General features: G+C 41.8%; 1 pseudogene; it reads right to left on the reverse strand.

Annotated features, from left to right (window-relative positions):
- Positions 1 to 1,750: 1,750 nt before the first annotated feature.
- On the reverse strand, positions 1,751 to 2,302 carry LOC114613353 (annotated as a pseudogene).
- Positions 2,303 to 6,072: the final 3,770 nt, after the last annotated feature.

The following is a 6,072-nucleotide window of genomic DNA, read 5'->3' on the forward strand; positions in this document are numbered from 1 at the left end:
ATGGTTTTGATAAAGTTTTTGTTGTTTCTTTGTTTACTACTCTGAGAAAGGTGTACACTGCTTGTGTCTTGAAAGTCTGATCGATGATAGTGCCCTGTATGAGAGTCTCCTGATAGGAGGGGCTTTTTTTGGGGGGGGGGTGTAGGGAGCTGTCTGGGCTTGTCTGTTCCAAGGTAAGGAGCTGAAGACATTGATTTTATGACTGAGAGGTCATCCTGTGGGCAAAATACTTGGAGCAATAGCCTAAAGACCTGAGTCTGATCCCTTGATTCCACATGTTGGGAGGAGAGAGTCAACTCTACAGATTTGTTCTCTGACCACTACATGTATGTATGCATGCATCATCATCATAAAAAATATTGAGATATCCCATCCTGTATTATAGCTTGAACAATAGAATTGGGAGTCCTTGAGTATCAACCCTTCATCTCTGTCCTGTAGACATTGGAAGGGACATACATAAACTGTAAATGACTCATCTCCAGGAAAAATGTGGTGAGTTTCAGGGATCTCCTAATGATTGGCATTGGTTAGCTAACAAGTCACATCCCAATACTGTTGGAATTGGGGCCAGCCTGTGTTTCCTGCCTTTGATGATGCTCCTTGCATTGGTTCCCTCCCTCAGTCAAGCACATCTTCTTCACCAACCACTATCCCTAAGAACTACACTTGTGATTGGCCACTGGGGTTTATAATAAACAAACGTACTTTTAAAAATATTTTTGTTCTTTAAAATTTTACAAACATAGAGGGGAGACCAACTATGGTGGCACATACATTTAATCTCAGTACTTGAGAAGGAAATGCAGGTAGATCTCTGAGTTTGAGCCCAGCCTCGCCTACATGTGTTTCAAGACAGTTAGGAGACAAACCAAAAACTAAAACCAAAAGAAAGACAAAGAACTTTAAAAGGGGGAGTTGTTTGTTATAAATTGTAGCAGCAACGCTTTCTTGAAAGATGCTAACCTTAGGCTTTAACAAACCATTGAGATTTGATTGACCCAAAGAATAGCAAAGTCATTTCAGGAGAGACAAACTCTATGATGCCAACTCAAGACTATCCCTCTCCTTAACTTTGCAATTTGACCCAAACTTGCTTTTTGACTCAAATAGGATTGTCCTGGAGAACTTCAGAATCTTTGCAAATGTCACTAAGGGACCAAAATTTATGCTGATATGAACAGTGTTTTCTTTGAACTTGTTAACCATTCTGAAGCATGCTGGAGGCCAAAGTGGGGAAAAGTCTTCTCTTCCCAAGCAGATTCTCTCTGTGTGATTATCAACTGCGCCATATTTGAATGTGAATATCAGTGTGTGTGTGTGTGTGTGTGTAAGAGAGACAGACAGACAGAGAGTGACTGATATGTCACCTAAGGACTAACTTACCTTGAATTTTCTCATGTTAAGAAATGGACTGGTCCCATATGAACACAGCAGCTTTGGCTGGAATTTTGATTTTTAGTTCAGTCTCAATCAGGCGGGCTATAGATATTCAAGGGATCAAGGCAGGCAATCTAAGTTTATAGTAATTGTATAGCTCAGTTTTAGCAAAGCACACTTGCCTTCTGGGACAGTCACCTCTTCTCTTAGTGGTTTTCCTATTCTTCACTGCATCTAAAGCTTTGGTTCTTTTTTTTTTTTTTAGGCTTGTTTTATTTTAATGACTGACTGACCCATGTGAGGCACAGCTGGACTACTATGTACAGATGTGAGGGAGCATCATTAGCTTTATTTCTTGGTTGCTTCCTCCTTAAACAGTCTTGATGATCTCCTCCTTCCTGGCCTGGAGGGCTCCTCCTTGCGCTTCCACGCTTCCTTGGTCTTAGACCTACGAGCCTCAGCTTGGTCAGCCAGTAGCTTCTTGCAAGCCTTGTTTGCCTTCAGTTTGTGGATATGTTCCATGAGAATCCACTTGTTTTTTAATACATTCCCTTTGACCTTTAGGTACAGGCTGTGATACATAGGGCGGCCAATCTTCTTAGATTTCCGGTATCTCCTGAGAAGCCGGCACAGGATCCTCATCCTTCTCATCCAGGTCAACTCGGGCATCCGAGCGTTGGCAGTATGCTTTCTCTTCCCTATGCCCTTATGCCTGCCCTTCCGTCGGGCCAAAGTGTTTTCCGGCAGCGAGCCCAGGAATGGACAGACACAGGCTTCTGGATGATGAACCCATCTTTGATCAGCTACCTGATCTGCTGATGGGAGTTAGTGATTTCGTCTCATTGGGGTCCAACCAGACCTTCTTTTTACCACAGCGGAGGACACTAGAGGCAAGCCTCTCCTGTAGCCTGAGTATACTCATGGCTCAGCTTTGGTTCTTTTAATGTAGCCCATTTTAATCTTTAAAGTGCTGGGTAGACAAGATTAATTTCCGGTGGAATTTTTCCATTTGGCTGATGTAAGAGGTAGCAGAGGCGATGTAGACAGAATGCCTCCTTGCAACTCAGAAGTGTTAACAGCAACAACAGCAAATCATTGTAATGAATTACTGTGTCTAAAAATATTGTATTCCACCACAGCCCTTTTCAATCACTGGGAAAGACTGAGGAAGACCTGAGATTTGGTGGGAATCTCCAACCCTAGAAATCCTGAGCAGTTTTAATAGTTTTAATTGCTCCTGTAATATAGATCCTCTTGAACCAAGTTTCTGTGTTTGTTTATATGGTGATGGAGAAAGGGGGTGAGAAATAAGCAAGGGATAGAGTTAGAATAACGTGTTCTCACTTGGGGCAATTAAAACCAACGAGACTCGAATAAGAACAGTGAGGACAACATCTGGCATAAAAGAGAGAATGCTGGGAAACCCCTTTACCCCCCTGAGTGTGATAACACATGGAAACAAACAGAAACAAGATAGACCTATGTACCGAGTTACTACTGTGCTTTGTTGGGAACTGAGGTGGGCATCTTCAGAATAGTCACAAAATTTCCCCCAGAAATGTAAAAAGGTGGCAGGGACCACACAAGTAGTTCACTGTCTCATAAGAACCGCTGACCTAAGAGGTTCTGGTTTGTTGTGGTGTCGTATGACCCCACTATGTTTGAAAAGGGACAACTCAATGATTCCAAGTAGAAAAATAGGGAATGATTAAAATTTGGATCTTGGGGCCAGTGAGATGACTTAGTGGGTAAAGGCACTTACCACAAAGCCTGAGGTCTTGAGTTTGATCCCCAGGACCTGCATGATGGAAGGAGAGAACTGACTCTTGCAAACTGTCCTTCAACCTGCATACATGACCACCTAAATAAATAAATAAAATGATATATACACAAATATTTACACATATTTATATATGTGTGTATGTTGTTATTTATATTCATGCTTATATTTGAGACAGGGTCTTACTGGCAGCTCTGGCTGTCCAGGAAGTCACTAGGTAGATCAGGCTGGCCTTGAATTCACAAAAATTCTCCTGCCTCTGCCTCCCAAGCACTGAGATAAAAGCACACACACACACACACACAGATAGCATATATATGTGCATATATATATGTACATATATATATTTCACACATATATGTGTATATGTAGATAGAGGGAGAGAGAGAACACATATGTAACATACACACACACACACAGACACACACACACTGCAGATCTTTGCAGGAATGCTATGTCAACTACAGACAGAGGTTCTTCGTTTAGATTCCACATCAACATCTACTGGTGGGAACTTAAAGATGTCTTGATGCTTTAGGTAGTCTCCAGACACAACTAAGCAGGGAGAAAAGCCACTAGTACAGTCTTTCTCAGTATTTCCCATTTATTCCAAAGGGCCAGAGTAGACTATAGCAGCTCTAAGTGCACGAATTCATGCCAATGAACTTTTTCTGGAAATGGTCTCCCTACTTTCCATCATCCACATCTCTTCTGTTTTCACTCTTGCTGGAGTTCCCTTACCATTTACAACAGGGTGATTGCTATTGGGGGTGGGGAAGAGGGACAATTAATAACAACAGGCATAAACGACAAATGTTGGCAACAGGTTTGTTCCTGACAGAAGACTTAGCGATGCATGATCATGACATGCCAAAACATTAGGCAGGAGACATCTCACGCATGACTGGCTCAGCTCACTTTGCCAGCAGATAGCAGCAGGCTCTTGGGAGTAGCTTCCACAGAAAGCAGCTTCCCAAACAGGGCACTGTGGCTTTACTTTGTGGGAAGAAACAAAAGTGATATGCAATGTCAAAACATTCCCATGTTCAGAATGACCCCATGCCATATGGGAGCCTACGAGCTAGAAAATGGGTGATTAAAACTTCAGTACCTTAAAAAAAGCTTATCCTCAAACCTGGCAAACTAAGCCATGGCTACCTCTAGAGTTGGGTTATATCCTCGTGGAAATTGACAAGGTCTTGGTCTGTGTCAGGGCCTCTGCTTTGGAATTTGATCTCACCCTCTCTGGTATAAGGGAGTAATGAGTAGCCCCATAGAATTGTAGGCAAATATCCAGACCATGATATGGTTGAAATACAAATTTGCATTTTTAATAGTAAAATGAAGTGAGGGAGGCTGAGTAATATTTGGTAGATCATTTCTAGGATTTTCCTAAGCTATACATATGCAAAGACTCAGTCTTTTTTGGGTGTTCTTAACTAGGTGAGAGAATTAGTGCATGGGAAAAACTAACTGCTTCCAAACTAAGACTTGATTGCCAACAAAACAACTTGGCAGTAAAAAGAGATGTTTTCAATAATTCTTAATGTAAAATATACAAATATAATAGAAAAAAATCACAATAAATAAAATACAAGATTCATTGTTCTGCCATAAAATCTGCCATTGATTTGCAGATCTACTTCTAGGGCAGGAAGTGAAAGGTTATAAATGTTTTATGTTAGTCAATTTTCTGTTACTATGACAAAATGCCTGAGGAAGTCAACTTTAAAAGGAGGAAATGTTTATTTGGGCTCATGGTTTTAGTCTGTGGTCCCTTGGTTCTGTAACTCCTGGGCCTGTGGTGAGGTAGAGCACCATGGTGGTGGGAGTATGGTGGAGTAAAGTGGGTTCCTACAGGTATAGGAAGTAGAAGGGTAGAGTAGGAAGGGACGGGGAACCACCCCACAATGTCCTACTTCCTGAAGCCTTCAGTAGTACCAGAAGCTGAAGACCAAGCCTTCAACATGCAAATCTCTGAAGGACATGCCGCATCCAAAATGTAACATCTTCTTAGAAAAAATTCAGGTTAGAATTTTTAGAGGCTAGAAAGGTCACCATTTTGAAATTCTGTTTATCCACTAAGAAAATATTTAATACAAGTTCTGGACAGATTCCCAAGAAGAAAGAAAGAATGAAAAACCCACGGGAAATGTTGAAGGTGGGAGGGGCCTTTCTAGGATGACTTATATATTTTGTATCCTCTTTTCCATTCTCAATCTGGAGAACCTGGCCTTTTGCAACATCAGGAAGAACTTGATAATACAACCAGACACTTGCATCATTATGGAATGAATACAAACCTAGGCCTAAGTGACCTACCTTCAGTGTCATACTAAATTCTTATGCTGTGCCAATTTACCATACCAAGTCTGGTACCTATAGCAATGAAAGGAATTCCAGTTCTTATCTGCATCATTCCCAGGACACTCTGGCGGCATACTTCCTATTCAGGGACAATGATTCCTCCACTTCTTGCCTCTTCCATGCTTTGCAGCCAATCTGTGGGTCTGTGCTGTAAAGGACAGGTAGCTGACTGTGTGTCTAGGTGCAAACCAGTAGCATTCCTCTGTGGTCTCCACTTCAGTTCCTGTCACCAGGTCCCTGCCTTGAGTTTCTGCCTTGGCTTCCCTTGGTGATGTACTGTATTGTGTACATCAAATAGATTCTTTACCCCAAAGTTGATTTTATCAGTATGCTATCACAGCAACAAAAGCAAACTAGGACTCCAAGCTCATTTCCCCGCATCAAGACCAAAGGCATAAAGGTAAGAGTCAGCTTTTACAGTGGCCTGTTCTAGATCTCCCAAAGGAACCAAAAGGTCTCCTGAACCTACAGACACTTTACATTCCAGGGATAGCAGATCCTTGCAGGACAAACAATTTCCTCCACCCACTCAAATGAGAGCAAGG

This window comes from Grammomys surdaster, unplaced genomic scaffold, assembly GCF_004785775.1.
Source record: "Grammomys surdaster isolate TR1022 unplaced genomic scaffold, NIH_TR_1.0 126198, whole genome shotgun sequence".
NCBI lineage: Eukaryota > Metazoa > Chordata > Mammalia > Rodentia > Muridae > Grammomys > Grammomys surdaster.